Raw genomic sequence first — 11,954 nt, 5'->3', positions numbered from 1 at the left:
CACTAATCCATAGATATACAGAACTGTAAAATATGTATATGTGGGACACTATCGAGATAGGTCCCTTTGTTCCATAGGTCCCATAGATAGCTTGTGAATACGTTGTCAGAAGAGGGGTCAATGTGGATTGGGTAATACTTAGATCCTTATTCTTAAATCTCATTGGCTATGTCGTTTTTCCCAGGTGTCAATGCCAAACTTCCATAGTCCTGAAACCACATTGAAATCAATACAAAAGAAATCTGAACAACATTATAACCTAATTTATATTCATCCACAGGTCCCCTTTGGCAGTTTGTAGGACAGTTTGGAGGACAACCTTGTCCTTAGAGTCAGAGTTCAGCTCTCCGTTCCTTTAGTCAAATCAGGAGTGAGCAAAGAAATAGCCCACGGCACTTGAGGCGATTATCTCAGGGTGTGTCTGCACTTTCCAATTCCCCTGCATTGTTTAAGTGACACAACCTAAACTCAGTGAGAGCTTTATGGTTATTCAATGAGATAATAACATGTATTGTATATCTGGACTTTTAATTCTGCGTACTTTCCGAAGTAAATTCTCATGCTTATATTTCAATGTACTATTCATTGAATAGTTTACATTTGGCTTTACATTGAGAGAACAATGCTTGATAAGATGTATCAGGAAGGTCTGAACAGCCCTGACTAACACACCTCCCAAGTATTGAAAGGAGATAAAGTCAGTCCATTACAAAGTCAGGCGTGAAACCATTCAAATTCAACTTCTTTACAGCTACAAGTCACCAATTACAGTAACACCTGGACTGATAAGCCATGATAAGTTTTCAAAAGTTTACCTTCTAAAGTCTTGACAGACAAAGACACAGAAATGCAAATAGTCTTATCAATGTGTGGATTTTTTTTCAGTTGACACAATGGCTCTAAGTGTAACCCTTGACGATGACTAACTGTACACTGTTATTATCGCTGAGCAGCACCCTATGCTTTGGCAGTGTGAAACAATTAGCCATCTATTTCCATTTTCTTCTCATACCACCCTTTGTATTTCTCCTGATGTTCCATGATTTTGCATCACTGCGAATAATACAAAACATTTGAATTAACCCTAATTCAAATGTTTTGTATTATTCGCAGAAGTTGCTGTGGAACCTGTATCCACAATACACATATTGGCACTCATTATGTGGGGAGTGTTTGTGAGCAAAGTGAAAAACAAACAAGCAGAATGAAATAAGTTGTTTCAGTATTTCTAGATCTTGGCATCAAGCATTTCTAGCATTGAGTGGCAGAAGAGAGACATATATTTTTAAGGGCACTGCAATTTATTAAAAGTCATTCACAATTGATTTAGAAAACATACTTATCATAGCTTGCTAATCATCCTGAATTTATATTTTGTATCACTTCACAATTCATAGTTTCTTCGGTCAAAGCCATTTTCAGGGACTGGGTGGGGACAACCGATAACGTTGCTCTCTGTGTTCGTTTTGAGTCGATATTTCTGGAAGTTAAATTCTGAAACTATGATTAATCTTTAACCTCAAAACTTAAACAACACACCGAATCTTTAAACTTGTAAATTCTAAATTAAAAGATATGCAGAATCGAGATTTTCCTCTACGGGAGTCACATGTTGTCCTCACTATGGTAACTTGAATTATTTTAAAAATGTTATATCATTGATCCTAATGGGGCAATTGAGTCCTCTTTGATAATCTGCTCATCCATTTGTAAGTCAAATAACTCTCAATATCAACAAATCATTTCCAGCTACCATCTTAGAATGAAGTGACAAAATAATCGCAAACCCCCTGGCTGGTTTGATATTGTTTTGAATGGTAATTGATTTATCTTTTCACTTATCTTGCTTGGCTTCTTGTGCTTTGCTAATCTTGTCTTTGATGAAACACACCGTTACCCCATAAATAAAAGGCCTTTACAACATGTTAATTGTTATCATTATTAGCAATCAACCTAGAAAAAAACGTCCCTGACAACAACAAGTTGAAGAATGTGGAGATAGGGAATGAAGACGGACAGGCCGGGACAATTAAAGGAACAAGATACACCAGGGAAACTCAGCTGCTGCCATGAGTCGAACAGGTTTGTGCGTGCGTGCCCCAGTATGCGTGCGTGCGTTTGTATTATATCGAGAGCTCACTACAGAGGCAAGGAGTGAGACAACGGAAAGTGTGCCTGTGCATGCTCGTATGAGCCACTGTATTGGAATGCTGGCCTGGGGCACTCAGCAGCTCTCAGCTTCAACTTCTGTAAACAAACTAATAGCAGGAGGCTGGGGACCACACAACCTCCTTCAGTTAAATACTAACTGCAGGCTGTGGTGCCAAGCTGCTGTCCTCCAGATGGGAAGGCCGAGCTATATGTAAGGATGCATAGGAGATCAAGAGAAGGAGATGTGAAGCCTAACACGGGGGTGGAGAGATGGGGGGGGGGGGGGGGGGGGGGGGCACACCAGCTCTGAGGGTTGTCTGGGCTCAGTACTCAGTCATAACAAAGCTCACCGTTTCAGGTCGGCCCTCTTTATTATTTTTCAATATACGTGTATTCACGGGTGTTCCCTGGTTTTTGTGTTAACCTTTATTTCACGCCAGGGACTAAGGCAATCCTACAGGCTATCAAACGAGCTATGAGCTGTCAGACTTTCTAAATCATCTCTTTGTTTTCCTCCCCGATAACAATCCAACTGTCATCTTATTGTGCGATAAACAGGTTGGATGACATGTTCAGCATCCAAGGAACCTCCCTGTGTGCTCACATTCACTAGCAGCATTGCACGCGATGGGCATTCTGTGGTAAGAGCATCGATAGTTCTCAGAGTCATAATGCTCGTGTCTGCCAGCCGGCGTGCATGCATGTGTGTATGTTTGTGTGTCTCTGTATTTGTTCACGGTGTGTGTGTGTATGTATGTGTGTGTGTGTGTGTGTGTGCTTCTGTGTGCGTTTGTTTGACAGGGGAAATCACAGTGTTGGTGTGTACATAAAATAAACTGTACATGACAGTGTTTTTGGGACAGTGCAGTGCCTATATGTGGTATGTGTGTGTGTGTGTGTGTGTGTGTGTTTTTGCGGATGTGACATGGGAAATCACAGCATTAGTGTGCAAGGATCTACTGAGCTGGTGTGTAGATCAACTAAACTGTATATGCCAGTGTCGTGTATTCGGGACAGTACAGTGTGTATTTGTGGTTTGCGTGTGTGTGTGGGAGGGGGAGATTGGAGTGTGTGCGTATGTGTTATGACGGATGTGCGTTTAGGAAATCGCTATTCTCTAATGACGTTCTGAAGCCAGTGCTTTTAAGATAAATGAGCTGAAGTTATTCTCTAATATTCTATTTCCTATTCCCTACAGGGGCAAGGGGCTGAATCAATTGTGCTTGTCAATGGTATTGATTTTGAATTATCCTATTTGTTTAGTCACCAGGACAATGCAAACAACATGGTAAGGGTTAAGGTTAGCCCCATGCAATCATGTTGCTCTCTCTTAGTTTAGCAAACCCTGAATGAAGAGAGCTGAGGAAAATAGAGAGTGGGAGAGGAGGAGAGGGGAAGGAAGGAGAGTAGCAGAGAAGAGACGTGGTGAGCAGAGAGGAGAGGAGATTGAAGAGAGAGGAGTTGTGGGGGTAAGAAAGGAATGGAAAGTAGTTCCCTTCTTCTCAGCTCTAAAGTAGTTTTTTTTTTCTAAAGTGTTTTTCCTAGAGAGTATCCATGTAATGAACTGAGCCCTTCAGGTAGGCATTTCTTTTTACAAACTACTGAATAACAACAACAATACAAATAAAACAACAACAATTTGCTAATTCAAAAGGCAACAACAACAGTGGTTATAGCGTTAACATTTGAACAACCGGTTCTGCTGTTTGAGCAATGCTAGGTGTTTCCCAGTGCACCATGTCATAGAGGATTAGCTCAGGATCTCAAAGAGAGATTCCCATTTGTTTGGACTTGTCTCATTACATTATGCAACGTACTTGTGTCTGTAGAACTAATTAACGGAAATATTGCTGCATGCATAGAATTGGCAGTTGATGTTAATTCACGCCTGTAAGAGGGTGATTTAACCCGGTTAAAGCCTATAGCCATGTTGATCCCAGATGTAGTCCTATACTGTACAGTCAATCTTCAGGTTAATCTGGATAATCACGCAATAACTGTGGTGTAGTGTCACCAAGAAAATAAACATTTTACAATGACGAATGGCATCCCATTATTTTGTTCTGAAAAATAACTTTGCTAAAATATATTGTCCGAGAGTTATAGAGCTGTTGAAAAAGGAGACAATCCGTAGGTATTCATTTGATGCGGAAGTCCCATGAATTGTGAATTTTACTGAACGCACTCACACACAAACACACCACACACACATACACAAGTTCAAAAACATACACACACACACAACCACACACACACAAACACAACCACACACACACACACATTCTAGGCTTGTCTGCCTTTTTTAATACTATACATATATGTTCTCTAAATGAATGGGATCGTAGTTAAAGATATAGATGTCTAGGCCTGAATAACAGGAAGGCATCCCACAAACCTACCGCCCTCAGCGTAGGTCCAACCCCACATGTAAAAAAGGCCAACCACTTTGTTCTCGTGCTCTATTGTATTTCAGCTTGTTGTTGCATCCGTCGTCATGTATGCTTCATTGCTGGGCTTCCACTGAAAAGAAGAAAGAAAGAAAAAACACACCAAGCCTAAAAGTGCTTTGAAGTGTCCCACACCGAGAGCATAAGACAGCGGGAGCCAGGAGGACCCAAAAGAAACCGGGAAATACGTGACGAGATAGGGAGAACGTCGTCAGAATAAATAAATAAAGATTTGTGTACCAAATAAGTTGTGAGTTATATTTTTTATCAGATTCGGATTCAGTGCACACATTTAACCATGGATCACACATTGGTAAGCCACAGAGGAAATCCACGAATTATTCTCCTTTGAAGTGTCAACATACATGTGATTCAGCAATCAATGACGGGCTATTATTTAATAATTCCCATTATTGGTCTTCGTTCCATGGTTTATCTTGGCAGGGACACTGGCAAGAGTTCCGGGCATGTCAGTCCTAAGTGTAGACCTTTTTGTGCATGACCGTTCACATGCAAAATATTCACACACACAAAAACATACACATATGCATGCACACACACACACACACACACACACACACACACACACACACACACACACACACACACACACACACACACACACACACACACTTTCTATAGAGGTTGCTCCAGGCCTTGAATCATGATCCCTGGCCAGTCTTGGGAGGATCAAAGTTCAGATTTTGATTGTCAGACACAGGCCCAGGGATGAGCAGATATATATAGAGGGTTGAGATTATCAGGATTTGTATTGAGACTACAAAACATTTAATAACACAGGGAAGAAAAGAATGATCGTGGGAGAATATTCGCATTTGGCTGCCGCTGGACACTTGGGGATGCTGCATCAAATCATCTTCTTCTATCAAGTTGGACCATCAAAGCCAAAGTTTCTCTCTCTCTCTCTCTTTCTCTCTCTCTCTCACTATATATATATATATTTATCCACTATATTTATATATATATCCCTCTCTCTCTCCCACTCTCTCTCCACTTGGCAAAGAGGAAGCAGGATGTCTTTCATCCAGTCCAGTTGAAGGATCAAAGCTCTGAAGGCTCCTTGGCTGAAACTGACCTCTATTTGCACTGCCTCGCACGTCGCGCTCCTCCAATATACACAATTCTATACTGCCCCCCAGTCCTCCAACCTCCCACATATCACCCCCCCCCCCCCCCCCCCCCCCCCCCCCCCCCCCCCCCCCCCCCCCCGCTGTGCCTTAACCACGAAAAAATTGCCTCCCCACTTAAAACACACATTCTCCTTCCTTCCCCCTGTGGGCTGCGCCACCCCATCCACTTAGGAGGGGAGCTCTCTCATCAGACCCCCCATCCCATTAGCGGAGCAATTTATAACATCCATGCAGGGGGGAGCACTTGGAAGTTTGGAAGTATGATGCTATTATGTCTGAAAATGTTGTAGCCACACATCACGGAGGGTACCCCCCCACACACGGATCAGGTTTGATCCTAGATATCACATGCGTTCCACCTCCTCACACTCAAACACGTGCGCACATGCACACACGTGAGCACATGCACACACACACATGGGTGTGCATAAACACGAATACACGCATATGCACACATACACACACAAACATGTACACAAACACACATGCATTAGCACACACAAACACACACAAACGACTCCCTCTCTTGCTCTTGTTTGTCGGCTAACTGGCTCACAATAGCTTCACGGTGCTCCTCACTTCAAAGAGACGTCTGTGTTTAGCTTCCCCTCAGTGTCTTCGGCCCCAGTGTTTTCACTACAAACACCCCCTCTTTACGAACACTTCCCACCCACACACGTGTGTACGCTGTAGACATATTTGTATACACATGTACGGTGTATAAACAGAAAAATATAAATACCTGTGCGCACACATTGACATAAAATAGGAAATTCTCTTAAATCATTGAGTAACATTGATTTCAGACAATGTTGGTATTTTTTACAACTAGACTGACATTTTTGTTTTGATAAATTAGGTAAATAAATAAAATGCTATTCATGGACAGAAAACTCTAGATTGTTTCTTTATGATTTATCAAGAACCAACACTTATAACTTATACAATATTAAGTAAAAATGTAAATACGGAAGTTTCAAGTAATGCAGTTGTAAATTGAGTGTTATTATAGCAGTTACCACTTTATTTTTATACAAAATGCAATGTATTTTTTCAACTATATTGAACAAAGCATGGAATGCTTAATTATATTCGATGGTAGCTATGTTAGTCCTCTATGCTATGGGAATCTTAATATCATACGTCACTTACATTACATTTCTTCTCATTAAAGCCGCTGTCTTCATGCACATTTAACTCAACAAAATCACGGTTCAGAAACCCAAGTGTATCGGGATCGATGTTCTCCGGCGCCCCCTTCTGGTTAGCAACAATAGTTTAGAAATAGTCTAAAATATTTACTGCGGATAAATAGTACCTAGTTTCTCTTAAACTCACTGGCCACCTATTATACTATATTTTCATTGGCATCGTAAATTATATATATATATTATATATATATATATATATATATATATATATATATATATATATATATATATATTTCTAATGAAAATCTTCTGCATTGATACACTTAATAAAAACTGTTTAACCCTAAAGCCTATGTAAGGTCTAACTTTAGTTAGGTCTCTCCGTGAGATGGATGGAATCTGTCAGAATTTCATCTGCATAATTATTCATAATTCATATATTTTTAGTTTTGGGAAAAAGTATAGCAGCATGGAAAGCAAGATATAATGCACTGGAAGAAGAACAATACCTTATTCATTCATACAATCATTTGTATATTTTCAAGAAGACATGTTCTTAACTGCTCTGCAAACATTTTTTTAGATATAGATCTGTATTTTTTATTCACTATTTTAGGTTGTATTTGTATTCATTATGTCTTTAATGTTTCATTGACAATATCATGCAAATTTGACATCACCAATTTGTTTTGCTTTTTAAATTTCATTAAGCAATATATATTTAATATATGTATATATATATATATATTCATAATGATAGCGTTTCTATTTGCAAGGGCTTTTTGAAAATGGCTGAAACACAATGTTGACTTACAAAAATAGAAACCTGCTCATCAGTAAGATTATGGTTACGCTGGCCTGATGGCAAGAACACAGCTGAGCTGACCATTTCATCTGAACACAGTGAGATCATGACTTTGCTCTGGTCTCTTCCTGATTGCGTTTGGCTCTGGCCCATCCAGTACACATACAGCCCCAATCTGTAATTAGCCCCACCTGTTTATAAACACAAACAGTTATCCGCACACGCCGGTCTGTCAGAAGCAATCATAGCAGGGCTGACAGATGAGCACCTACTACGGTCCTGGTGACTAGCTCAACAAGGCCTCAAGGACCCCTTCAGAAACACTGCATTCTGTAGCCCTTCACATTGAGTTGACTCGGGCGGCAAAAGACTTGTTCATTCACCTGATAAAAGAAAAACTGCTACGGGTCAATATACTTTTCTCTTTCTCCAATGTGCAAAGCCGCACTTTGAGCACTAACTCCTTGTACGCCACAATGTCTCATGATAATGTTGTAGGTCAAGAAAGGATACAACGTCCAAAAACAGTTGTTATTCAGATGTTTCACTGTTGTCATAATTACATTATCCACCTCTCCAGCTATAATGCATTTTCTTCTCTCTCCCGCTCTCCATCCCAGCCCATCTGGAGACATGGAGTTTGTTATTCAGCCGCTTTGAACAGAGTGTCAGCAGTCAAACTGAAAGACCCTCTGTTCACCGTGAGGCTCACTCTCTCTCTCTCTTCCATGGTGTCCATCGCGATGCTTTTCCAGACTAAGCCTGGTAGACCTGGATTTCCTTCGGGCCAAACTTTGAGCCTGGCGAACCAGACTCCTCTGGGAAGCATGCAGAGCATAATGGAGCACAACTCCAAAACAAAACAATCCATGATATTAGGGGGTTTAACTGAAATCTCCCTTACAGAAGTGCTACAGGCTTCTGATTAGCCGCACAGGAGTCATGGTTTTTAAATCTCTCTAAATTTCCTTTGCTACCCACCTTGTTTTGAATTGAGAATTATCAGTAAGAGTTTAGGCCGGGGATTTGTGCATTATTGTAAATTAGTTGGTGCTCATCATAATGATGGTGAATATGTACAAAAGATATGTGATGATCTGCATTCTGAATAGAGGCAATTATTATTCATTATGATCATATTTTGCACTAATATATTCTTTGCATTGTATAAAACCTGCTAGTATGTATACTTAATGAGTGTAAACCTCTGTGGGATTATTAATTACTTTTTTAAAATATATATAACTCTCTTTACACACTAATATAGGCTACCAACTGCCTCTATTATATCATTGACAAACAATGCAGTGCCAAACCCCATGCCATTTTAAAGAAAACACGAGCCATGTGATCTCACTGCAGTGATCTTTGACATTGATGGATTCGTGGCTGTTTGATGTCGCCTTTTGATTCCGAGCACTGCGTTTAAATACCTCCCACAGGAAGGAAGTGCTCACCCACCGCCGCCTGTTCCTTCTTCAGGAGCTGTATGGTCGGGGTTGGGGTTCATAGGGGGAGGGAGGGGCAGCGTGTAGTGGTGGGGGCGGGTCTGTGGGGGGGGGGGGGGGGGGGTTAGTGCAATATTTACAGTGACCTTTTCCTCTTGCTGGCTAGAGGCCCATGGGAAAAAATTGGAGAAGACAAACAATGAACAATAGGGTTTAGAGATGAGCCACGATGCCAGCGCAGCATGTGCCATGGAGGGATGTGGATTACAAAGGTATGGGAGGTCACAGAGAGAGAGGAGCTGACCGTTAACTGTCCCTTAGAAGTAAACCTGGGACACCTGCTCGAGAGCGCCCAGTGGCTGTTCAAAGACATGCGCGTTGCCACGCCAGGACATCTCGCTGCATGCTCGTATCCGGCACGTCTGACATAATGTACTGAAAGCATTGACCGCTGTGCTGTTATAGGTTGAGAAGGAGGCATCTAGAAAACACAAGAGGTTACGTGCGGTGGGAAACACAGCAACAAAATGAATAATTGCACTTCAGGGTACTCTGCCATACTGTATATGCAAATGCCTGAAACCCATGGGGGAAGCAAAAGATCTGAGCAGGACCACTTAGTATGCATAATGTGGTGTCTAGTGTTCATTTGAAAAGGCTTCTGCTCCCCTCTCGGGAGCAGATCTAAATCATCCAGGGTCATTGACCTGAATTGATGTTTATGCAGCCAAATAGCCCCTTTGCTGCATCAGTCAGGGAGCTGAGCAGTGACCAACTGCCCAGATCTTTGATTCATCAGATTAAGCCTCTCTAATTGGAAAATAATGCTTCCTCAGAGATTGGGTCTTGGCTTATCATTAAAATTATTTCTGCCCTGCACAATTTGTTGGGATAAATGTAATGGTATCAGTATTATAGAGTGTGCCTGGGTGGTCTGCCACAGTTCTAATGATGCTTTGCCTTTCCCAGAACAAGTGGAAATGCCTTGTTGATGCACCATGAAAATGGAGAGAAGCAAAGGAGAAAAAATCCCACTGGACCTCTGTGGTTTATATCCGAGGACTGAGGTTGTGACATTGTAACCTTACAAGAAGCATCGCAATGACTATCTCTGATTGCAATACTTGATAACGCACAAGTGATAACGAATGACACACAATTTTACTTTGAATATCAATAACTGAATGGAAATATTTTTGTTTTATAGCTCAACCTATATAACCAATGCTTCCAACCTCAATAAATAACACATTTATATCAAACAAAAAAAAAACTAAAACGAAATGAAAATATAAACAATAAATACAAATTTAAATACACATACTATAGTTACAGTTAATGGTGGCTAATAATCATTTGCAATATGTACCTTATACTGATATTGCTTGTACAGCCCACCTTACCTTTAGCTTGTAGTTGGCAAGCAACGCTAGTCCAGACTCATGGGTCGTGGCTAGATGCTGCGCACGAGTCAAGTCTCCATTCCGGAAGTTTATAACGGAAACAGGAACATCTATCTGTCAGCTGAAATTCACTGGTTGTGCACAAAGCTGTAAGTAGTTTTTTCACCTAAATTCAATTGTGTATTGCTCTGCAAAAGCCGTTTGTGTATGCCCTCAAACATATATTGTTTTGAGACCAATGCCATTAGAGTGCTTCTTCTAAAATGTAAGCTTACGATGTTACGTTGACTGCAGGCTAACGTCAAACTAGCCACGCTAGCCTGTCAAAATTGTCAACAAAGTGTCGTCTCTCTTCTTTTTGATTTCTCGTCAAGGCTTTCTTTAAATTTCAGCCTTATATCCATAGTTTTTACATACGTAACCACCGATATAGACCACTAATGAGCGCTGAAATGCTAGTGAAATGCTAAATCCAAACAGCAAGCTAGGTTAGCCAAACCACGGTAGCCTTCAATAGGTTATGTGTTAGCAGACATATCCCTTAGCATTCAGAGGCTTACGTTTGTGACCGTCACATTTATGTAATGTTTTTATTTAAGAAATAACCTATGCCAAAACCCGGACATTGTCGAACATGTTTATTGGTTTGTAAACGTTGTATAGACACATTGAAACGTACGCCCATACGATCAAAAAAAGTAAAGAGCTGTCGACATAGTAAGGTGGGTAACACTTCGTATTGAGGGTAACGTTACCTTAATTATCCATTGATTAACATTAGTTAATACAGTAATGAGAATTTACTTAATATAACCTAGGCTTAGTGTTCATTGCTACCCTAAGATGAGTACACATCTTTCTTATTAAATTGGGTTTATTCTTACATTTGAGTAAATTAGGACAAACAGGGATAAAACCAAGGGAAAAACCGAGGGAAGTCATTCAGCAAGCAGCCTTGTTACAGCTAGATGTTTATTAAATGTTATGTAATGACACATATCTTGTTATTATTGTGGATTCTAAGTTTATGCCGGTAGTCACAGAAATATATTTTCTTACTTAGCGTAACCATATAGGAATTGGGGCTAATGATGTCAAACATCAGACATCAGATTGTTCAACTCTAGTATTTTGAGATTAAAATAAAACAATTGTCTATTTAACGAAGGGGATATAATGGTTATTTTGTTAGATAGTGAGATTTTAATATAAATCCAAACATTATCCTACATTATTCTACAAAAAAAGATAGGCCTATCATATCAAATCACATTGTCACAAACAAATAATCTGAGCTATCTATCAGCTAGAAGTCAGATTTGTTTATATTTAGGAAACGGGAAGCACATATCGCTGTAGGGGGGTCTTTTAAAATGAAGCCCTGGTAAATAGATAGTA

At 40.3% G+C, this 11,954-nt stretch overlaps 1 protein-coding gene across 1 annotated transcript in view; it reads left to right on the top strand.

Annotated features, from left to right (window-relative positions):
• The first annotated feature begins 10,645 nt into the window (after positions 1 to 10,645).
• exoc2 (exocyst complex component 2) overlaps positions 10,646 to 11,954 on the top strand; it is a 40,949-nt gene continuing 39,640 nt past the window's right edge. The window contains exon 1 of the mRNA XM_079739742.1: positions 10,646 to 10,705. The gene's annotated coding sequence lies outside the window, so the exon portion shown is untranslated. The remainder of the gene's footprint in view (positions 10,706 to 11,954) is intronic.

The sequence above is a fragment of the Pollachius pollachius genome (assembly GCF_949987615.1).
Source record: "Pollachius pollachius genome assembly, chromosome: 7".
In the NCBI taxonomy this organism is placed as follows: Eukaryota; Metazoa; Chordata; class Actinopteri; order Gadiformes; family Gadidae; genus Pollachius; species Pollachius pollachius.
This window is presented reverse-complemented; position numbering and strand designations above follow the sequence as displayed.